The 24,397-nt window shown below is 42.5% G+C and overlaps 1 protein-coding gene and 1 long non-coding RNA gene across 14 annotated transcripts in view; one reads left to right on the forward strand and one right to left on the reverse strand.

The window, feature by feature from the left end:
• The window catches only part of BBX (BBX high mobility group box domain containing), a 271,116-nt gene extending 261,473 nt beyond the window's left edge, over positions 1-9,643 (reverse strand). For 6 of the 13 annotated variants that reach the window (XM_072811926.1, XM_072811931.1, XM_072811930.1 and 3 more), the window contains exons 1-2: positions 9,477-9,643; positions 6,038-6,109 (exon numbers count right to left, since the gene is read on the reverse strand). The gene's annotated coding sequence lies outside the window, so the exon portion shown is untranslated. Of the gene's footprint in view, positions 1-6,037; positions 6,110-8,321; positions 8,377-8,905; positions 9,019-9,476 lie in introns of those variants that run through there. The other 7 variants (XM_072811929.1, XM_072811922.1, XM_072811920.1 and 4 more) reach the window with 3 other exon arrangements.
• Positions 9,327-24,397, forward strand: part of LOC140624934 (uncharacterized) — a 54,566-nt gene continuing 39,495 nt past the window's right edge. Inside the window, exon 1 of the long non-coding RNA XR_012024359.1 lies at positions 9,327-9,412. This is a non-coding gene — a long non-coding RNA (uncharacterized lncRNA). The remainder of the gene's footprint in view (positions 9,413-24,397) is intronic.

Consider the following 24,397-nt stretch of genomic DNA (forward strand, 5'->3'; position numbering starts at 1 on the left):
TCAGTCTCACTTATATTCTGATATATTTTCTTGATAGGGAAAGAAGTGGCTTTATCACACTGTGAACTACCTATAAACCCACCAGATAATTAATTGATCTATGTCCGTAACTGGGGAATTATAATACCCTCTGTGTAAACAACAGTTACATGTGTCTTAGCAGAAGAAAGTTTGAGAACTCATGCTCTAAGACATTCCGCGATGGACCAAAGTCACCGGAAAGAATGCTCTGTGCCAACAACTAACCACTTTGCAATATGAAAAGAGCTACTCTCCTCTTCTGTGTTGTCTTTTTAAAGAGATCAGGAAATCATTCCCCAAATCTGAAGGGGCACCATACTTAACTATGACACGCCTTGTTATTCATTTTTATCCTTTTATCCTGGTTATTATTATTTCCTTCTTCAATAATAAATGCTTACCTAACACCTCACATCCAGTTAAAAATGCACCAGTGTTTGATACCAGGGTTGAGAATTATAGTTGGCCCCTGAACAACATGGAACTGTGCAAGTCCTCTTATACAAGGATAATTTACAGTACAATAGTAAAATGTATTTTCTCTTCCTTATGATTTTCCTAATAACATTTTCTTTTCTCTAGCTTCCTTCATTGTAATATAGTTTATAATACATATAACATACAAAATATGTGACTTTATGTTATCAGTAAGGCTTCTAGCCAACAGTAAGTTATTAGTAGTTAAGTTCTTGGGGAGTTAGAAGTTCTATGCAGATTTTTGACTGCACAGTAGGGAGGGGGGCTGTTGGCACCCCAATCCCTGTGTTGTTCAAGGGCCAACTGTACCTTAGAGGAAACAAAAATTAAAAGGCACAGGCTGATAGAGCATGCAACTCTTGATCTTGGGGTCATCAGTTCAAGTCCCACGATGGGTACAGAGTTTACTTTAAAAAAAAAAAGAGGGGGGACACCTGGGTGGCTCAGCTATTGAGCGGCTGCCTTTGGCTTGGGGCGTGATCCTGGGGTCCTCAGATCGAGTCCCACCTCTGGCTCCCCACAGGGATCCTGCTTCTCCCTCTGCCTATGTCTCTGCCTCTCGCTCTGTGTCTCTCATGAATAAATAAAATCTTAAAAAATAAAAATAAATACAATATTTTAAAAGATGTTTAAAAAATTAAAAGGCACAGCTCTGAGAAACTTCAAATTTAGTAGGACTTGTGATGAGGGGAGACAGAACTATTAGAACATATATATGGAGCGCTGACTGTGGATAAGGATCATTACGCACATCACAGTCTTGTGTGATTCTCATTCTGCTACATTGTAAATATTTTTGCACATAATGATGGAAGTTTATTTTGTAGTGACATGCTTAAAGTCCCTTGGTCAGTAAGCAAGAAGGGCAACAGTGGTGGAATCCAGGAATCTTTGGCTTCCAAGTCTCTGTTCCTTCTACTACACCTGCTACTCTCAGGGTAGAGGGTGACAAGGGCTCTTGTCACACTGAGGTACTGCCAACACGCTGATTGAAACACAGCCACAGATTGTTGAAGCTGGAAGAGACCTCGTCAAAGAACCTGAACCCCACATTCAGTGCATGACTCCTACTCACTCTTTAGCCATCTGTCCCCTACACCAGAGTTTCTTAAAGTATGTCAGAGTCACTTCAGAAACACTAAAGCCCTAGCTAAAACACAGATTCCTGGGCCCCACTTCAGTCTCACTAAATCAGCTTATCTGGATTTGGGACCTGAGGACCTCCATTTTTTTTTTTTTAAGATTTTATTTTTCAGTAATCGCTACACCCAACATGGACCTCAAATCTACAACCCTGAGATCAAGAGTAGCATGCTGCACTGACTGAGCCACCTAGGGATCCCTCGGGGGGAGGGAGGGGGCATTTTTAACAAGTCCTCCAGGTTGGTGTTTTTTCAAACTCTAAATCATAAGATCAATTTAGAGAATAATACTGTGTTTTTTTAATAAAAGTTTGGAACACATTAGATTTATAAAGATCAGACAAGAACAGAAAATACCAGAGGGCACTACTCTAGTACTATTTCAGCAAAACTTGTTTCAGTTTTTATATATGAATTGGGATAGAAAATGTATTTCTTACCATACATCTCAGCCAAAAACATTTAATATGGCTCCCTCACACAATTTTTATCCTCATTTGTATTTCTCCTTTGGAATAAGTTATCGATGTTTTATGTAATTACTCCCTTTACAAAAAAAAAAACCAACATTCAACGTCCATTTTAGGATCCTAGTTATTCCGTTCTAGGAACTTCCGTTTTATCCCCTGATCTCTTCACCTGAGGGCCATGTTTAACAGTTAGTTTAATTACTCAATCAATATTTTACAGTATTTATTTTTCTAAGACTTCAAAAAATTCAACTCATTCTCATTTTTACTTTGTACTTTATACAACCTCCTCACGAGCTGTAGTTATTTCACTATCCAGATCATTGAACTGACTCACATATCTTAACTTATTAAAAGTTTATATTTTGGTAGATGTGCCAATGCTTCATGGTCTATATTCATCCCTTTAAGACTTTCATTCCCTTCATCTTTCATCTTCTCTGTATTCATATATACTTTTAGATAGAATTCGTTATTGGCTTGCCTGCTTTTGCATTTCCATTGTGTAACCTGTCCTTAACTCCAGTTTTCATCTCATCTTTTCCTTTGAAAGAAAAAAAAAAAATGAAAACAATCCCTATTAATACACGGGGATTTTCTGCATGTATCTTTACAGTTTTAAAATGATGTCGGCATTTCAAGAAACTGTAATTGCCTGCTAAGGGATAATATGAACATATATGAATGTTGAGAGCAGCTGTACTCAAAAAGTGCTTTCCTCAGGTATAACTTAATATATAGAAATCTCTACAATTCGACACAGTATGTGATGACTGCCCTTGAGGTAGTACAAACCCACTGATTGAATTACAGTCACAGAATCTTCTAGCTAGAAGACCCTCATTCAATCTTTAGCCTTAGTCCTTACTACTTTCAGAGTAGTGTTTCTCAAAGTATAACCTGAGGACCACCTGTATCCAATTTACCTGGGGCATGCGATAAAAACCAAACAGTAAAATTACAATGTTTTTATGATTTGGGTTTGTTTTCATTTCATAGTGAGAGGAAGGAAGTTGACTAAAAATATAAAAAAGATATCACTCAGACCTATTTTAAAAGGTGCCCTCAGTAGTGAAATGTTAAAAAACCAGATGGACTTCAAACTGCAAGTTCAAGAAAAGTGCCTCTTTCTTAAGTTAAGCACTGCCTAAGATTAACTCTTAAAAATACAGGTGTACCACACTGGTGATGCAATATGCCATAATTAATTACCTAAATTTAGTAACTTAGAACATTTAAATATCACAATTTTAAACACTTCTGCACTTTTTTATGACACTAATAATTTCAAGGATTTTCTTTGAAACAGCCATGTCTATCATGAGGCTATTTTCAAAAGGTTTTTTTAGCAGGGTTGAACTGTGAAGTCTTTTTACTTCTATTAAAGATTTCTAATAAAAAAGTAGTTGATACTCGTGCTAAGATACAGTTAAAAATATGGCCCTTGCTTTACCTGTGCTATGTGAAACGTAGGAAAATGTGAACTTTTAATATTTTGGCTTATGATTATTAATTGGAAATTATGTCTGTCATTTTACTGAAAAATACTTTATACTTTAGCTGCAGAGGAAGATTTTCGTGAATTGTGCCGCATTATTTTGAGGCTGCTCCTTCTTTATCTACATTCAAAAAGCCTTATCAATTACATAGCTACTTACAACATAAGCAAACCATAATTACGTGTTCATCCTAGCTTTCCCTCAAAGCTGTGTTAATTCAATGTCTAAACAAATCTCCTCTGTTTCAATGGATTAAGTATAAAGATCAGATCTATAAGGTCAAAGGTGGCATATACGTTCCAAGTTGTAGAGCAGAGCTATCTCACCAACTCCTAAACCCCGAACGTTTTTTAATTTAGATATGAAGATCAAGAGGAATTAAAAAAAAAAAAGGTGTCAAAATTGCAAATTTTGTTAATATCTAAGTCTCCAGCAGAAGACTCTTTCTAAACCTGCTACGGTACCTCCAAAAGATGTAGCACTAAGAAACAACATATATGAACCTCCTCTTTTTAACAACTAGCATCAATGTGAAATGCAAATTAGGACTTCAGTTTCAGAACTTAATAGAGATATGCAGAATAATAAAATGGGAAGTTTGGAAACTCTTGGCAATATAGAAGCAAAACCTCTAAATTCTTATTTTGATAATTAAGCTTCAAATCAAATAAATATATTTTAGATGCAAATAACTGGTAATTCATTGTCAGGGTGACTTCTCTTAGATCACTACTACAAGTTTTACACTACAAAAACTACTCTCACTTCAAAGACCGAGACTGTTCTTGAAAATATTGTTTTAATGAAGCAGTTGTTTGATACCTCAAAGAAATGCAAGAGCTCATCAGATCGCTTTTATTCTGGAAATTACTGATTCCCATTTTAAATTCTGAATTGGTCAAATATACTTCCACGGGGAAAGAAGTAACATTAAAAGTTTGCTCTAGTGAACAAAATAATGCGCCTCACATGTATAAATGTGGTGTTCTTTAGTAAATCAGGAATGCATTTTGAATACTCTTGCCATATGTTCAAAAATGAAAAACTTCTCTTGCAAACAAGCTTTAAAAATTTTTTTTTTAATTTTTTCAAAGACACTGAAATCCACATACTTTGGTGTGCACTAAATCCATCTTACAGAACCATCTCATTCTGACCATTCCAATCGGACTGTTAGGTATGTGACGTATTAAGAGGTTCTCTTAACTATCTGAAATAATGTGATATTTACATTCCATGAAAGATGTTGGACACGGAACTTATAATCATCTAAGGTTCTCTGCAACATCAGAGTATGTTCTTCTACTATATGGAAACTACCAGAAAGGCCTAGTCCTCAATTTCTCTCATTTTTAAGACAAACTTTTAGTAACATGTATAATATCTTATTAGCAAGTCAGGCAACAAAACAGATCTCTTTACTTTTTTTTTTTTTTTTAATTGAAAACTGAGTTCAAGTCTATTTCCATTCACAAAATACAAACTCCATCTTCACTAAGGTAGTATTATCGAGTACCACAACCGATACACACATTTAACTTATCAGCAACCTGGAGTATCTGAGGTGTTCCTTACAATGGAGGGGCATGTTGTAAGCTAGTTTTCTGCAATTTGGGCTCAGCTTGCTGCTTTCAAAAGTTCTATAAACTCTCGCCCTAAACCGTTACTTCTCAAAAACTAACTTTACAGGCACTTGTAGTCCCACATGTTATTTCACCAATTTTTCCATTTGGGGGGCCTGCATGTGAAAACAGGCACTTAAGTGATTTCAGAGCTGCTGTTTATTGCATATACATGCTGTTAGAATACATCCAAGTTCTCTAAATGTGTACATTTTGAAGGAAATTATGATTAATTTGGAAACAGTGATTTGCCTTTGATATCAGGCTGGTACACTAAATACTAGATTTACCATACTGTCCAGTCCACCCTTCCCCACCGCAAAAATAACTGTCACAAACAGCACAAGTTACCCAAGACAGAGCACCTAGGAAAGAATAGGCAAATGTCAGTCACTATAATTAGAGAGGCATTCTACACAATGCTTCCTTGGGTTTTTAATAATTCTCTCCACTCAGGCTACAATCTTTCTACAATATTATCTAGTATTAAATTTCCTAGGCCTTGGAACTCCCTAAAATTTCATTACCAATTAAAATGACTATTTGAAAGTTTAAGTTTTCAAATGATACTTGCAGATAAATGCGAAGTAAACATCTAGACTACCTTAAAATAATAAATAACAGCAACTGAATTCTACATACGAAGCCTCATAAATTGACTTCTACTGTGGGAAGGAAACTCAGTAAGATAAGATTTCTGGGGTGCTGTAACCCCAGTAAGCCATCTTCTTGTGTGAACAGTAAGGACCCTTCGGCCACTGCTAATAGCCATCCGGCTTCCCTGTAGGAAGAGTTTGCATACTTACCCAGGAAGGCAAATGGAAAGTACACAGGGAGGAAGATGAACTGCGGCAAAGCCTTTGTCATATGATAGTGACCTATAAAGTATCAAATAAGGTACATCATCAGTATGGTAGAGCTTTACAATATAGAGTCCCAACTCCTGCAACACCTAAGAAGGAAGGTCCCCACAAGCCAGGAGTCCAGCACCCCAGCAACCCTTCCCCTCTCTCTGCCTCCCACCCCCACGCGCAAACTGTGCAAAGAAGCCGCCTGCATTCAGGGAGCAGAGAGAGGCTGAGGGTAGCCCAGCTGGCATTCCAGGGTGCCTCCTGCACCCTCGTTCCCTACTCCCCGTCTGTACAAAGCTGAAAGTTGATCCTTTTCTGCAAAACCCAAACCCCACACCGCGATCATTCATCAACTTGCACAAGTGATCGCCGCCCCCAGGACAAACAGACCAGTAACCAAATCATAGCAATCGACAGGCAGCCCAGGCAGCCGGAGCCTCCCCTCCCCTGCCCTGCCCTGCCCTCCCCTCCCCGGTGCACGGTGCACGGTGCACGGCGGCGGCGGCAGCAGCGGGTGCAGGTAGCGCAGCCCTCAGCCCTGCAGACCTGGGGCGGCCACAGCCGTCGCCCGAACGCCCGGCCCCAGTCACAATCCCGCGATTGGAGCTCGGAACCGAGCCGGGAAACACAGTCGCCGGAGCCGGGGGAGCCGGGGGAGCCCGGGGAGCCCGGGGCGGCAAGTGCAGGGCCACCGGGTCCCCGAGGTCGGGGTGGGGGGCGCTAGGAAGCCGAGGGGGAGGAGGCGAGCGAGGGCTCCCACCCCGCCTTTGTTGCTGGTCACCATCAAGTTTGCATCTTAGTACAAAATGTCGATCTTAGAGGCTGACAAGACAGAGGCAGAGGCACAGGGAGAAAGAGAAAGGGAATAGAGTCCATCTTGCTTTGGGGAAGGGGGGGGGAGGAAAATGAAGTACAAATCCCACACTCCCGGCGTAAAAGTCTGCGAAACACCTTTCCATAACGGAGGAGCAACGAGTGGGGTGTCCCCGAGCCCGTGCCCGCTCGCACCCGCGGCGGTCTGGGCAGAAAACGCCTCCCTCTCCTCCTCTTCCTCCTCCTTCCTCCTCCTCCTCCTCCCCCCCCCTCCTCCTCCTCCTCCTCCTCCCTCTCCTCCTCCTCCTCCTCCTCCCGCGGGCCCCGGCGAAGATCCCGCCGCCGCCACCGCCGCTGCCGCTGCCTCCGCTGCCCCCCGGGGAGGCGCCGCCACTCCGAGCCCGGACCGCGCGTGGGGCCGGCGCGGGGCGGGGGGCGCCGCCTGCAAAAGTCGCGCGAGCGGCGGCGGCGGCGCGCGGGAGAGGGGGCGCGCGTGGGGGCCCCACGCCGCGAGTGGGCAGCCCCGGGGACGGCGAGGGGAGCCCCTCCCCGCGTGGGCAAAGTACCCCCGGCGCCGGCAGCCCGGCGTCGGCGGCCTGGAGACCAGCACTGGACGTGTCATTAGCAGGACGGGCAATGGTTTCAAAGCCCCAGGCCAATGACCATTAGCAGCGGCGGAGCTCGCTCCGTCCCCATCCCCCACCACCTCCACCCACCTTCCCCTCCGAGCCGCCCCCACCTCCACCCCACCTCGCGAAAACTTTTCAACAAGATCCACCTGGGCTAATTTGTCCTCACACTGTTAAAATATCGCCCAGACCCTACACCCCGGGAGGGAAGGGGAATGCACGCTTTATTTTCCTTTCTACAGAAAGGAAAAGCAAAAAATAGCTTCTCTCTCCGTCTCTCCCTCTCTTCCCCCCCCCCCCCCCCGTGTCGTACATGTTGTGTCTTAGCTTTTTTGCATCGTTTCGTTTTACCTTCCTCATTTAGCCGAAACGATCGCGGCTATTTCACACAAGAAACGTGTTCCAGATTCTTGGGATTTAGGGTCCTTGTACATTACAGGGCTCGGGGTGGGTCTCGGTTACCGTGTAAGTTTCCTACGCTACCGAGACATTTAAAAAAAAAGAAAAGAAAAGAAAAGAAAGAAAAAGAAAATTAGAAAAGAAAGAAAGGAAGGAAGGAGAAAAAAATGATAATAAATTTCTGAGGGTGAGCGAGCGAGACGAGGTGGAGGAGGGAAAAAAGAAACCTCGAGTCTGATTTCTGTAATTTACTAGCGACCCGGATCGCAGCAAATAACAGTGTAACACGAGTGTGGCTCGGGAGGGCTGGGGAGCTCTTTCTAGAGGCATCGACCCCATCCCCGGATAAAGGATCTGCAAGTTTTCTGTCATCGCGACCATGCAATGCCGTAACTTACCTTCGGAAAGCTGACTTTAAGCAGCCAAGGCCTTCCTCCTCCCCTCCACCGCCACCCCCAGCCTCGCTCTCTCCACCTTAAACTTATTGACACAACATAATCCCACATTCAAGCAAAATCCTGACACAGCCTCCCTCCTCCTCTTCCCCCTCCTCTCTCTCTCCCTCTCTCTCTCTCTCTGCCCCCCCCCCCCCCCCGCCTTGCCTTTCCCTCCCTCTTCTCTCTCTCCCCGTCTCCCTCGCCCTCTTCCCCCCTCTCCCCCTATTCTTCCTCCCGGCTCCTCGGGCACTAAAACAGCACTTTCTCCACTCGCCGCGCATTCGGTTAGGGGTGGCGGCGGCGGGGGCGGCGGCGGGGGCGGGGGCGGGGGGGGCGCCGGGAGGGCACCGATCCGCGGGGCCGGAACCCCGAATCCCAACTCTCCAGATGCACGAGCCCCCGGGGCCGCTGTGCCCGGTCCGCGACGCACACGGAACGTTGCACGAATCCACCGAGGGCTGCGGCTCCCCGTACCTTCCTCCCCTGCCCCGGCGCCCCAGGCCCCACCTCCCCCGGCAGCCGAGCCCAGGCGGGGATCCACGTACTTTCGCCGCGATGAAGTTTGGGGCTCCCCGGGCGGCCGCGAGCCTCCCGCCGGCGCGGGGGCCGGCTCTGTTGTTGTTTTCCTCGGGCTGCCCTGCCCGCGCCCCGGCCCCGGCCCCGGCCCCGGCCCCGGCCCCGGCCCCGTGCCCCGCTCGGGCGGCGCTGCCCGTGCGCCGAGAGGTGCTGGCTGCAAACGCAGCCTGGCACCGGCTGGCCTACTGCTCCCCGGCCCGGCCCCCAGCCTCCCGCCGCGGGGCACTGCCTCCGCGCCCCCCGCCGCCGCCGCCGCCGCCGCCCCCCCGCCGGCCGCCGCGACCCTCGCCCGCGACCTCTCCCGACCCAAAGTTTTGGCGGAGGGGCAGAGTGCCCGGCGGGGCGCGGCGGCGGCGGCGGCGGCGGGCGCGCGGGGCTCCCTCCGGCTTCCTCAAGTCCACCCTCCCGGCCGCCGCCGCCGCCGCCGCCGCCGCTCCTGCCGCGGAGTCCTCGGGGCTGCAGCCGGCGGCTCGCAAGTGAGTCGGGAAAACAGAAAGTGCGGGGGGACGGCCGGGGCGGGCCGGGGGCGCGGGCGCCTACCTCGCGGGCTCGCCGGGCGCGAGGGCGTGTGCGTGGCTCGCCCTGGGCGGCCGGTCGGGGCTCGGCTGTGGGAAAGTGCAGGGGAGCCCGCGGAGCCGCGCTGCCTCCGCTCCACCGGAGCTGCTCCACATACAGTCCATGAGCCCGGGAGCCCGGCGCCGCTCAGCCTATATAAGGCGGCCTGCCATTGGTCCGCGGCCTGACGGACGGCCCGCGCGGCCAAACACAGCGCCCGTTACACCCAAACACACGCACACATACACACATTTCACAGAGACACACAAAGATCATCACATTTTCTATTTTCTAATGTTCGGGACCTGTAGGCAGTAGGAGAGGACAGGTAGAGAGGCCCAGCAGAGTGGGGCGACGGGGGCACACGCTGTCGGCACCGAGTTGCCAGGCTCGGGACTGCTGTCCTTCTGACTCGGGAGGGTTATAGTAATAAACTACAACTCCACTGGATGTGGAAGTGAGGGGCTTTTTTTTTTTTTTTTTTCTGTTTTTTCTTTTTTTTTTTTAAATCGCTGCCGTGTGGTGCCCCACGGAAGGAGGCGTGCGTTGTGTTACGATTTTATACAGCCCGACCCGGCTGACAAGTGACCAAGAAGGGCTCTCGGCTGCTGGGATCTCTTTTGTCAATGGGTCAGCAGTCACATAGGCCAGGATAGTGCAGGGCAAGTGGACGGGGGCTGGAAGGCGTTCAGGTTGTTCGCGCCTCGTTCGTAGGCAAATGCAGGAAAATCGCTACCAACGGGCACAGACGCGAAGCTAAACGTTCTTGCTGGGATGACCTGTCCGCTCTCAGCTGCTCAGGGGACAGCAGATCACCTGCGTGGGCTTACAGAGGGTGCGGGGAGGTACAGCAGGTCAGGGAAGGTGGGCTCTTGACACTTTCCCTTAAAGCTAGCCCTGGCGAGTCAATAGGAGTAAGATTTGTAGTCTGCATATTCTGTATGATATTTACTTTACATATTTCACGACATATGTGAACATCACATGTTGGGTGACTTTGGAGATGGTGAACGCAAAGGCTCTTCTTTCTGATTTGTTTTGTTTTGTTTTCTAAGATGCATCTTTGGCAGATTATGTTTGGCAGTCCTATATAAACAAGTCAACAGGCTGCCGTGGGGTAGAAAACCAAAGCTAGAAATTAAGAGGAATAAATTCCAGACCCCATGCTTAAGCTAGCTGAACACTCTTGAGCCACTAACTTATCCTCTTTAATGCTCACAGTTGCTTTGGGGTTAATTTTTTTTTTTTCTCTTAAGATTAAAATAAGAAACTTTCCCCCCACCCCCAGCCCCCAGTTTTCCTTCATTAAGTGTTTATTCAGCATCTACTATGGGCCGGACATGATCGTAGACCCTAGATGTTTTCTTAAGTTTCCTTCTAATTTAAGAGCCTGAATTATTCTTAAACACAAACATTTTGAAGATTATTCAATAAACACTATGATTTTATGGCCTTGATGCATAGCTGTAACACTTAAAGGAAAACAGAGAATTTATTTCAAATCCCTTTTATTTCCTTGATGCCATCTTAAGGCATCCAGTGAGTGTTATGCCATCTTAAAGTTATCCGGTGAGTGTGTGTATATGCACGTGTGTAAGAATGGCAAAGAGAAGGAGATACAGCAGCCTGGGTGGCTCAGAGGTTTAGCGCGGCCTTCAGCCCAGGACGTGTGATCCTGGAGACCTGGGATCCAGTCCCATGTCAGGCTTCCTGTGTGGAGCCTGCTTCTGTCTCTGCCTCTCTCTCTCTCTCTCTGTGTCTCATGAATAAATAAAATCTTAAAAAAAAAAGAGAGAGAGAGAGAAAGAAGTAGATACAGAGAAAACCTAAGCTCTTGAAAGTTAGAAAACAAATAGTGGTATTTAGAAATACGATGTTTCATTTATTTTTTAAAGAAAAAAAAACTTTTAAAAAAGAAAAAGTATATAAAATCACAGCATTTTAAACTGATAATATTAAAAGTTCTATTAATGACACTTTGCATGCATTTGAAAGATGGAACAAAGTGTTCTTTATCCATACTACACTGCAATGAGGTAGGTACTAAGGTACCTCTTTTTTTCCCATTAGAGAAATGAGACAGGGACAAAGTATATAACCTCCTCGATATTATACAGAAGAGCTGTGAAGAAGGAACTTAAACCTAGGACTCTTAAACACCCAACATGAGTTTTGAGTAACTTGACAGTCCTTCCTTCCAAAGGACAAACTTCAGGGATTAGAGGCAAATGGAGGAAAAAATCGGAAAAATTTTCTCAGGATTTCACTGTGCTCTTTTCTTAAGAGGAAAAAAGAAAAGAAAAGAATCAACATGAATTTCTATACTTATTTGCTGATTTAAGTGTTATAATTATTTGCTAGTATATTTATGTTATGAAAAATGTAAAAGACCAGCCTACCCCTAACCTCCAACCCTAACCATAGGAAAATATCCTTAATTTCTTTATGGTTGCAAAGATTTTTTTTTTTAATTATGCTTAGCTTAGCAGAATTAGAGATACAGTTTTCAAATGTTTAAATCACACGTTGTTCTCTTTCAAGTAGGTAAATGTAAAATGTTCGAGCAGGTATATACATATGTATATTTATGTCTGTGGGGTTTTAAAAACTATTTATTTGACAGAGAGTGCAGGCCATGGTGTGGGGGATGGCAGAGGGAGAGGGAGAAGGAATCAAGTAGACTCTGTACTGAGCTCAACGTCAGGCTGAATCCCAGGACCCTGAGATCATGACCTGAGTCAAAACCAAGAGCTGTAGGCTTAACCGATTATACCACCCAGATACCCTTATGTATGTGTTTTTAAAGTGCAGCATTACATGGACATAATATTTATTTTTACAAAGCATATATGCACAAAAACAAAACAAAAAAGCATGAAGTAAAAAATCAAATTCAGAGTTTAAATATTTTCTTCCCACACTACTGTGATAAAGTCTTATTAGCACATGCCCCAAGGTTTTGCATTGAAGGTTGGTGACCTCTGATAGGGCAGGGCGCTGACCAGGATTGATATAAGAGAGCATAGAGAAGTACACAGAAGTGTCTCACTGCAACACATTACTGATACTGGAAAACTGGTGTGTCCACAGAACCTTTATATTGGGAGAATGACACATTTTTTACATGCATATATATATTGGTGGTGTATTAGGCATCATGTGGTAGTATAAGCCATCATTCGATAGTCTTCCGCAGATCCTTTATTGAAAGGGATCTATGTGCTAGACCCCTGTGCATGCCAGATTCTGGAAAAGGAAAATTGCCTGCTCCTAGGAGAAGTGATAGAATGGAATGCCAGTCTCCTGTATGATAGATAAGGCCTCACCACTAAGGAAAAGACTCTTAGAACTAAACAAAATGTAGTGTTTTACCATATAGGAAATACTTTTTAGATTTTTATCATCTCATTTAAGAATAAATATCAAGACATTTTAAATGGCAATGATGCTCAAAAATTAAAAATATGATCAAGAAAAATCATAGCTTTCATAGAGTTTATTTAACTTTCATAATGTAGGGTTATGAAAATAAAAACAACTCTGTTGTCTGGGTAAAATGGCATTTAAAAGGGTCTAGGAAAAAAAAATTTAAAAATAAAGGGTCTACATTTTTCCTGTTTTTACATTTGATGATCAAACAAAGTTCATAAGGTTAGCACATTCCTCCTTCTCCTGGCCTTGATTTGTCCATTTTCTTAATTTTATTTTTTTTTTAATTTTTTTTTTAATTTTTATTTATTTATGATAGTCACAGAGAGAGAGAGAGAGAGAGGCAGAGACACAGGCAGAGGGAGAAGCAGGCTCCATGCACCGGGAGCCCGATGTGGGATTCGATCCCGGGTCTCCAGGATCGCGCCCTGGGCCAAAGGCAGGCGCTAAACGGCTGCGCCACCCAGGGATCCCTTAATTTTATTTTATATGAGTCATTTATTACAAAATAATTTTTGGAGAGTAAATTTAAATAACGTGTGTAAACATACACGTATAAGTTTATATTTATTTAAATGTCTATAAATAACATTTACATTCTCATCTATGTACTACTTCTTTATACAATCCTAACTCAAATCCTGATTTCATCACTCCCTAACTGCGTAACCTTGGAAACATGTCTTAATCACTCTAAGACTCAGTTTTCTTTTTTGTAAAATAGGGATAATACAACTAACAGTAAATGAAATAATCCATATAGAATAATGAAGCCTGGAACCTACTGAATATTCAGTAAATATTGATTTTACTTATCGTTCACACATATAGGCCAGTGACAGCTGCTTTACAGAAAGTTTTCTAAGACATAACCAGCATATCAAATGGAGTTCATGGACTTGTTGCAACTCACTCAGCCAGTGTTTATGATTTCCCTTTAGCCGACACTCTACCAACTCCAGCATCTCTGCATGTAAAAGGGATGTCAGACAGATCCCAGGTTAAAGCAAACATCCCATTGAGTAGCTATTATTAAGCACCTAAAAAGGCAAACTTGTAATAAATCCTTCTTTGAAACAAGCCTTGTTTTGCCCATGGAAACTCTATAGATAGTTACAGTGATGAGGGCCCTGCCCTACATAACAATTTTTGCCTTGTACTTCGCCTAGCGAGCCTTGCTTTTTTCCCTCTATAAGAAAATAATAATAATAATAATAATAATAATAATAATAATAAAGCAAATCACCTCGCTCCTCAAGGCCAAATCCAAGGAACTAAAAATTGGAACTTGGACAATCAAACCACTTTTTAGCACCAATGCAAGCATTCATAATTCCAAAGAGAACCTGCTTTTACTCCATCCCAACAGAGTTGGAAATAAGCAAGAAAGATTAAGGTACCTGGGTGGCTCAGTCAGTTGGGCCTCCGACTCTTGGTTTCGGCCCAGGTCGTGATCTCTGGCATCCGTCCTGGGATCAAACACTGTGTTGAGCTCCAAGCACCACCTGGAATCTTTGAGATTCTTTCCCCCTCCTTTTCCTTCCCACTTTGCCCCTCCCTGTTCTACCCCACCCCGGTCCTCTGTTCTCTCTCTCTCTCTCTCTCTAATAAATTAAATAAAGTCTTTAAAAAAAAAAAAGAAAGAAAGATTATCTAGCTTTCCTAGAGTGAATTCCCTACTCTTATGATCTTCTACAATATTTTCTCTATATTACTCTTAAGGTATTCAAATCCCTTGCTTTGTATTACATTAGTTGTGCGTAGAGAAAAGAAACACCTAAAGAAATGATATCTCCTTGGTTCTATTTTCAGGATAGTGGCTACCATAAGAACTTGTACATTGCCTAACGTGTAACAGTAACTCAACGAAGATTTACAGATTTGCAAAACGAAGGAACAAAAGAAGGAAGAACAAACAAAAAGTCTATGAATTCTAGGAAGGATGGGAGAGAATATAGAGATGAGAGCGGTGCCAGGAAATGCGGGGTATCTGAGGTATATGGTGACCAGAACTTACATTGTAATCTTCACAGGTTATACTTGCATATTACTTTAATTTTCTAAAGCACATCCCAGTGCATACTCACTAATGCCCACATGAGCTGGGTGAAACAAAGAAAGGGACTTTCTTTTTAAAATTGAAAAAAAATTGAAGCAGGGAAAGGCTAAATGATTTCCTCAATGTTACACAACTAGTAGCAGAGCAGGACTTAGCTGTACTAAGGTCCTAGACAGCTAGTCCTGCAAGCTTTCTGCCTTGGAAGAGAGAAGGAGGGGGAGTCACCAAGGAGTCATTTAAGGATCATACCATAAAACGAGGTCTCTGAGTGGACGATGATTTTGCACTAATGGATTTGATAATAAAACCAGTAAGCACTAGTGTTAACATTAGACAGTCTTTCTAGCTACGGTCTCATTAGAAGCTTCAATAACATCCCAACAAGGACTGTCTACTATGATACATCCAGCTCCTGGGAACTCCCTTCTTCTCAAGACAATCTGTCTCATCTTCTAACAGTTTTGACCACCACAGAGTTCTTCCTGATATTTAACATAATTTCTCTCCTCTCAAGTATTATCCATTGTTCCTTATCCTCTTCCCTTGTTACCACACAGAACAATCTAATCCCTCTTCCATGGAGCACTTGAAATATGTGAAGGCAGCTGTCATGATGGCCTCCTGCCTCGAGTTGTGCCTTTTTCAGATGAACAGTCTTAGTTCCTTAAAACATTTTTCCTAGGTCACCATTTTCAACTCTTGGTCTCCTCTCAAACCCTGCCTATTGTTTTTGTGGTGTGTTCCTTCAAGTGGGATATCTAGAGGGGGCGGGGGCTGAGGCAGTGTACAGTACAGCATGACCATGGCTCCCTTATCCTTGATACAAAATTTCTATTACTGCAGCCTAAGATGGAAGGCTTTTTGCTTTTTTGGCAGTCACATCACCCTGCTGAGTGATATTGTGCTTATTCGCCAAAAAACGTTTTGAAATGTAGGCTGTTAAGCCAGTCTCCTCCTTTCTGTATGATATAATGTATTTTGGGGAAACTGAGGCATAAGCCTTTATAACCCTGGAATTATATAGTGGTTAAGAGCTGAGGCTCTGGAGTTATAACAACATGGGTTAATAGCTTGGCTCTAACACTTACTAACTTTGTGAATTTGAACAAGTTGCATAACCTCTTTTTGCTATGGCTCCTCATGTACTAAGGGATGGTACTATGTACCTCATAAAGTTACTGTAGGGGCAGCCCTGGTGGTCCAGCGGTTTAGCGCCGCCTTCAGCCCAGGGCCTGATCCTGGAGACCTGGGATCGAGTCCCACGTCGGGTTCCCTGCATGGAGCCTGCTTCTCCCCCTCTGTGTCTCTAATGAATAAATAAATTAAAAATCTTGAAAAAAATAAAGTTACTATAGGGATTGAATAAAACAATATATATATAAAATACTTAAAACAGCACTGGTCGTATGATAAGCATTCAGTAGATGGTAAAATAATTTTTCTTTAGCTGATGAGATTCATCCCTGAATTCCTTTTGCTAACTTCTTATTCTTGTATGCTGATTATTTCATTCAACCTGTTTGCTATTGATCTCACCATCTTTGGTTCATTCACAGATGTGAATGCCTTCCTTACATTTTTCCAAGTCATTTTTAAAAGCATCATCGAAGGCAGAACCCAGGGCACATACCTCCAGATAGGTTAACATACATAGTTTACTGGCACTCCCGTGGTCACAGTTGCTGAACCCGTGATAGACCCACCTAATTTCACCTAAATTTAAAAAATTTTAACCTAAGGAGATAATAAAGCATAATATGGTAATCATGTAGACACTTCATTACTGAACATATTATTAACTGCCTCAAATTTATTTATAGGAAGTAAAAATTTTATATACAATCGAAGCCCCTTTCCCTGGTCCAATTCCTTTCCAGTTCTCCCCAGAGGTGACCGCTATTTTGTTATTTTACTCTCATCCTACCCATATGTTTTGCAGCCCACTCAGGAAAATACCCGATATGACTTTATCAAAGAAAAGATTTTATGAAATTTTCATTCACTAAGCTATTAGAGAAGAATCCTTTGGTGAGCAGTGTATACTAACTGGTTAATTACAATGAAAACAGAATGGCTCTTAGAAATTTTTAAAAAGCTAGGGAACTAGATCTCAGAAAGCCCAGGACACTCCCAACTCCACTGAGTTCAGTTTCAGGTGAGAATATAGTTGTTCTCATTATGATGAACTTGCTCAATCCCTCTTTTATCTTTTTTTTAAAGATTTTATTTATTTTACTTATGAGAGACACAGAGAGAGAGGCAGAGACACAGGCAGAGGGAGAAGCAGGCTCCAAGCGGGGAGCCCGATGTGGGACTCGATCCCTGGACTCCAGGATCATACCCTGAGCCAAAGGCAGATGCTCAACCACTGAGCCACCCACTCTTTTTATCCTTTATGCCACTGAAAAGAATAGAATGGAAGAGTCCAATCGCCTTTACCCAAGTTTCAGGTTTACCCTTTGGCCAGTTAGAAGAGAACACTTTGCTTGACCCTCCCAACAAGACTGCATGTTTACTTGGGGTGTGGAGGACAGGCCAGTGGTGGAGGCTTCAGGGAGGTGAGTTAGGACAGAAATATTTAGGTAGATGCAATGTATGGGTAACATTGGTGCCTGTTAAATTCATAGGTGTTGGTTTTATAACTTACCTAGATGTTATATTATTCTTTTGCATGTGGCAAATATATTTTGAAAAAGAAGTAAATTTTAAGAAAACAGAAAAGGTTGCATACAAAGATGTGGTTTTATAACTTACTTGGATGTTACATTATTCTTTCACATGTAGCAAATATATTTTGAAAATCACAATAAACTAAGAAAACAGTAGGAAAAAAAAAAGGTTGCATACAAAGAAGGCTTTTAGTTTCCCAAAGTAAAATTGTGGTTCTGCTAAGAGAAGGCAAATAGATACTGGGCTGATGAAAACAGATCTGTAACATTTCCAACAGCCACAGTGCAACTGAACTAGCTATCAGTTTATTAACCCTGTTACAAAAGAAAAATAGGTTTAGGCTAGTCTCAGTGACCCTATGCTGGCTGTCCTTTTTCTAAGTATGCACAGATTTTTCCTTCACTTTGCCTATCTCAGTCAGATTTCATTTCATTTCAAGGATCATAAAGCCACTCAGATAAGCTTAAGGATAAAGGGAAGTTAACTGTGCAAATATTGGGGTCTCTCACAGAACTCGAGGACAGTAAGAATAACCAGGCACAAAAAGGAAAGCACGCTGCCTCCATTCCTGTCACTGTTACCAAGTGAGGGGCAGCGATTCACCTGTTTCGGAGGGCTGCTCTTGTGGTGTTTGTAGACAGAAAAAGTTTTCTAAAGTAAACATCATAATTGGAGGACAGAAGGAGTAGTCTCCTCCATAGTACTTTCTAGAATCTTATGTAGACTTGGTGTCTCATTTATCACCTATAATTTGCAGAGCCCACCTTTTCCCTCCCAATCCTAAGAAATTTAACTGCAATTATTCAGAATGTTTATGGCCTGGTTTTTATACCCACATATGTTCAGAAGTAAATTATTTCTTAATATAGTTATTTGTTATGTTCCTTGATTCATTCCAGAATTCATTCCTTGATTTCAGTTGGTCTACAACGGTTCAAACTTAACGGCACGTTTTCTGAGGTATTATTCAATAGCCCTTCAATATCTCAACTCATTTAGAGTGCCTAGGTGGTCTCTTAAAAATTTTTAACTTATTTTTTACTTTCTATTACATTCTATAGCAATCTACTCAAACTAGCTAAAGAAAAGGAGGATTTATTAGAATCGCTCCACAGGTAAGGTTACAGTGAGGAACCACAAACAGAAAGCTGTCATTTAAATCCCAAATGAGGCACCTGGGTGGCTCAGTCGGTTAAGCATTGGCCTTTGGCTCAAGTCATGATCCCAGGGTCTTGGGATAGAGCCCCACATCAGGCTCCCAGCTTCCCCCTCTCCTTCTGCCTCCTGCTCCTCCTGCTTGTGTGCTTGCTCTCTCTCTCTGTCAAATAAATAAATGAAATCTTAAAAAAAAAAAAAAAAATGAAGTGGAGTTATCTGAGCTTAGAGGTAGGCGTTAGGCCAGGGACATTGTCTGAAGGTACAGTTGCAATGCAGGAAGCATACAGCTGGCAGAAAAGTTGCTTTTTCCTGAAATGGAATGGGACAGACAGGAGAGGCCTACAATTGAGAAGTTAACCAAAACAATGATGTTTTGTAGTAAAGGAGATAAAACTAGGAGAAGGGGGAGGGTTGTGTCAAATGATGGTTTTTGTATGAATTCACCTCTCTGCTCACCTTCACCATCTGTGAGTTGCTGAAAACAAGTATATTAAGGTTGGCCTACCAGAAGGGACAGCTTTAAAACAAACAATGTGATAGTAGTGCTCGAAAAGGAGGCATTAAATACATTGCCTGAAGTTAGGTTGAAGTCTCTTGACCATGGAAGAATTGAGTCCTGGTCTTAGGAGTACTTAGCTCTTTGGAAAGGGATGGTTTCTTTTTCTGTCATTCAACACTTTTTCTTACAGTGCCATCTTCTTCCTTGTTTAAAAACAAACCTAATCCGTTGAATTGCTGGAGTTCTCTTTCCAAATTTCAGACGGACTGTTACACATTTGTTAGAGTACTGGCCTTTGGCCAGCGACATTCGAGAGAAGAAAAACTGAAATGACTAACTTTGCTTGTCACCATAAAGAAGGAGGGAGGGAAGAAAGGAAAGAAGGAAAGAAATGGGAAGGGAAGAGTTCAGAAGCTGCCAACCCTTGGCTCTGACTTTGCATTCAGATGTGACCTGAGTAGGAGTTGAAAAAGGGGAGGAAATAAATACCAAGAAAACCTTTCCCTAAGTAGATAATGGATTAGAGGAAGAAAGCCTCTTTAGCAACACCTGGGTCCCTAGCATCAGACAGAGGGGTAAGGGTCTCTGAGCAGACATCAGCTGCTGTGGACATCACTAAGGCCATGGCTGCAGCAAGAACAAGGCCTCCTTTTGTCACCCTGACTTAGACAGGTATGGCCTTCCTATCAAACCTTAATTGCTGAGCAGAGTCCCAGAGTTCCTTCTCTCCAGGCACTCTTGTTCTGTTCAGAGAAGAAAAGCAGGCAGCAGAAAGTCCTCACTTTTTCAAGCCCCCCCACCCACCCACTCCATCAAGGCTTCCCTTCCTAATGTGGGGACCTGTACCCGTTCTCCCACCCTTTACAGACTGGAATGGTCTCTAACACTCCAAAAGGAAAACAGCTACCATTTGGGAAGTTATCTTAAAGTGATGACTGGAGAAGAATTGGTCCAAGGTCTTGGTGGTCCTCTGAGAAATCATGGTTTTTCAATCTTGAGAGAAGTAAAGAAAAAAGAGGCATTTAGTCAAGCTCGACTATTATCCTGGTGAGATTTGGAAAAAAGAACGAAGCTGTAAAAGCCACTGGTTTCATGGAGCCAATCATTCATTAATTCATTCAACAGCATTTATGAAGTGCCTTCTCTGTGCCAGGTATTGCGGTTATTGCAAGGGACACCAAGCAGATGTGGTACCCGTGGTAAGGGAGCTTGTGGCCTAGCAGTGGAGACAGATGTGATATACAGCATAATACAAAATGTTCCTCGGATTCAGGAATACAGGCAGAACAAGCTGGCTTGCAATGCTAGAAGAATCTAAAACTGAAGGAAAAATTGCAGGACCTGAGGCTGCCCACGGTTTAGCTGTTTTTTAAAGAGTAAAGAGGTTTTGTTTAGTCAGGTAAGGAAAAAGACTGGCTTATGAGATCTTTAGATTTGTAAATTGGTTTTGTATTCTAGGTAAAATGCCACTTTGGGACACATCGTTTTTATGGTTTTTGTGGTCAGTATTATTCTTTTTAAACTCTAGGGTCTGTGTGTAGTAGTGAGTGCTTGGGAGAGATTATTGTGTCTGCTTCAGAAATTTCGGTAAAAGACTAAAGGTATTAGGAATACTCAGGAAAGGAAGTTTACTACTAGTAATTATAAGAAGACATGTCAGGAAATACACACAGAAGATTTCGGGTGGCAGCTACGCTGAACAAAAAGAAAGTTTATGTGCTGGCAACGAGAATGACTATTTCCGTAGTGAAAGCGTGTTCAGTAAGAATGACAAACACTGGATATTGATGTAGATTTTCGTTTTTATTTATATTTTAGAGAGGCATAATTACATTTTGATTTTATGTCACTTCTTATGGAATAGACCTGTTACTCTACCGAGATTGTGTATCCTCAGTAAGCTTTGCAATTTGTATTGATATTTGCTTTATCCGTGCATGTTCATAGGGTGTGTGTGAACTAAAGCTCCCAGTGGAGGCAGAATTGTTCAGAGCTTAAGAGCTGGTGTTTCTGGAGTCAGAAAGATCTGAATTCAAACACTAGTTTATGTACCAGTTGTATGACCTTGGACAAACTCCTTAAAGCTGCCAAGTCGGAAGCCTCAGTTTCCAAAACTGTAAGATGGGGAGGAAGCAGGGTTCCTACCTCTAAGGCCTGTTGTGGGAATTAAACAAGATGCTGCATGTAAAAACCATCCCTGACACTCAATAAATCATAGCTCTTATTTTAAATAAGCCCTGTTAGATAGAGTAATGTTTTGTGTCCAGTGCCATGGAGCCCTGGAAGATAAATAGAAATTTTATATTCCAGGGGTGATCATTGAAATCCTTGAGAAATTTGGGTGGGCTTGTCTTTGAAGATTGCTAAAATTTAATATGGTGGCACAGTAATTGCAATGGATGGAAGAAACTAAATATTTCCCTCTTTTTTTTTTTTTTTTAACAAAAGATAGTGGTATCCAAAATTTTCTAGGTAACTGAAATTTACCCTGGAGAATTTCAGAGTATTTATGCACTCCTGACTTGACTTGTTTAGGTTTCTTAATATGTGTCAGTAGTAGAACAAGAGCTCATTTTTAGCTCTAAGTCACCACTGCACCCTTAGCACTCGGCAGTCTTATGATAGCAGTTTTCAAACTGTGATTCATCAGAATTGCCCAAGTGACTTGTTTAAAATCCAGATTCCTGGCCCTGACCTGTGAAGAAGTGTCTGAATTTCAAATAAATATACCAACCCAGCTGATTTGTATCAACACTAAGGGTAAGAATGATTAGACCACACATATATGAGCTATACCCTGGATGCCCCTCCTGTCAGGTTGTGCTATTATTTAAATGGTAACTCATGTGAGACATTTATGGGCACACTCTAACATCCTCACAGGACATAAAACTTTTTGTTTTCTATGCCTTAACGACCACTGCAAATCACTTGATTAATAATGATTTACTTTCTCTTGTTGTCTGCAGAAACAACTGTCTTTCCTTGCTTGCAATGGTAACAGCTAAGTGTTACTTTATCCTTATTATTATGGGAGGGCCAGGGTTGGGGCAAATGTGAACAGAGGTATGGTTGGGGTCCACAGAGAACCCCTCATTTACCCAAACTTCTCCATGGATGAACTTGCTAAATCTGGCCTTTCTTTCCCCAGTCCTTAAAGTCTCATATATTCCTGGTATATATTCTCATGATATTATCCCCAACCTACCTATCTCTGAGAATTCTGGCCTGATCCCTACTCCAGATCCACTTTGATTACATCAGGCCAGATATCTGTGATTGCTATCTCATTGCCTCTAGAAGACATTTCTTAGCTGTGAAGATGGTAAAAATTATATTTTCATGTTCCAGTTTGTAAATAGAAAAAGAAATACTGTGTACATGTAAAAGTGTCAAAGCAAGTTACAGGGTAGGGAGAAGAAGGAAAAGATACCTATGCAACTAGGGAAGAAATCTCTACCTCTGGTTGCCTGACCTACATGGTCACAGGCAAAGACGCATGAGCCATGCAGGCAGCTGCGATGCCTGCTGCCCCCAACATGTTGAATCTGGGAGTACTGAGGTTGCTAAGCCATTTTCTCCTGCCCAGATAACATGACAAATTCTAATATTTGAAGTTCTGGGGTTTCAGTGATTGATTAGTGGGAAGTTTACTTTTGGTTGGATATATTTTTAGGTGGTCCTTCTAGCTTTATTGGAAATGGACAGTCTTTTTTTTTTTCTTAAGATTTTATTTTTATTTTTATTTTTTTAAGATTTTATTTTTAAGTCATGTCTACACTCAGCATGGGGATTGAACTTACAACCCTGAGATCAAGATTCACATACTCTACCAAATGAGCCAGTATGGCACCCCTGAAATAGACAGTCTTTATGTGGTACATTTGGAGATTGCAACTCAGAAAAGCAAAATCTCTTCAACATGTATCAACTGGTGTCTCACAAAAGAAACCTGTCCATTTAGCCAGTTTAATAAAATCAGGCCCATGTGCTGAGATGGTCACACTCATGCTCCAGTTCACGTTAAGGGAATTACTCTTCTTATAATTCTATGGTCCCCCATCTTTGCTCTGCATCTTGTCCAAGCCTTTTCACACGTAACCATGTGATATGTCAAGATGTGCCTACCTCCTTATTCTTCACTTTCTCAGTTTTATTATTCAACAACTATTTCCTGAGTGCATGCTACTTTCAAGCTATTATGCTAGGTACTATTTAAGTAAGAACAAAATAGACCCAAATCCTTGCCATCGTGAAGCTTATATTCTAATTGAGGGGAGCAATATAATAGACCATAAACAGAGTAAGTAAGCCAATGGGATAAGTGTTATGGAAAAAGAGAGAACAAGAGAATGGAGACTGCGTGTGGGGGTAGAGGTGTTCCCATTTTAAATGAGATGATCAGGACAGGACTCACTCTTTGTTTAAACAGAAGGAGAGTGGGGAATGCCTTTCTCACTATCCTTAGGTAACTCTAGGCAAAAGTGAGAGGCTGGAATTTCTAAAGGAAGTGGAACCTCATTTTTTAATTTTTCAAATGCAGCAGAAAAACACCAGAAGGAACTTACTGATGCTTGCGCATTAGGTGGCAAGAACTGTTTTTGTATGTTTTCTCTTTGACCTGACTCACCTCTTGTATCTAAGGTCATAGAATCTCCCTCGTTCTCTTTGGTTTCATGTCTCAGGACTTTGAGGATGGAAAATATTATCAATAAAAGATGAGAAATTAGGGTTTCTTATGCTAGATTTCATATTTTATATAACAGAAATCCTTTGCAACTCAGGGAAACATGTGATTTAATTATAAATCCATGATTGGATTTAACCATTTCTATTAAAACCAAGTAGCGTAATTTTTTCTGAAGCCTGATAAAGGAGGCGAGCCCTGCAGTGGGATTTAAAGTCTGGGGCCTGCCCAGCCCTGCCACTAGCCATCATTCCACAGTTCTATGTCTAAGACTTTCTTACCTGTGAATTGCTGGTAGGAGGAGTTATCCCTTCTACCTCTCTAATTCTGTGAGTCTTTGAAAAGCTCCAAGAAAATTTCTCTCCTAGAGACTAAAGCAGGTATAATGTGTGGGCCTCTAATCT

This window comes from Canis lupus, chromosome 35 (genome assembly GCF_048164855.1).
Source record: "Canis lupus baileyi chromosome 35, mCanLup2.hap1, whole genome shotgun sequence".
In the NCBI taxonomy this organism is placed as follows: Eukaryota; Metazoa; Chordata; class Mammalia; order Carnivora; family Canidae; genus Canis; species Canis lupus.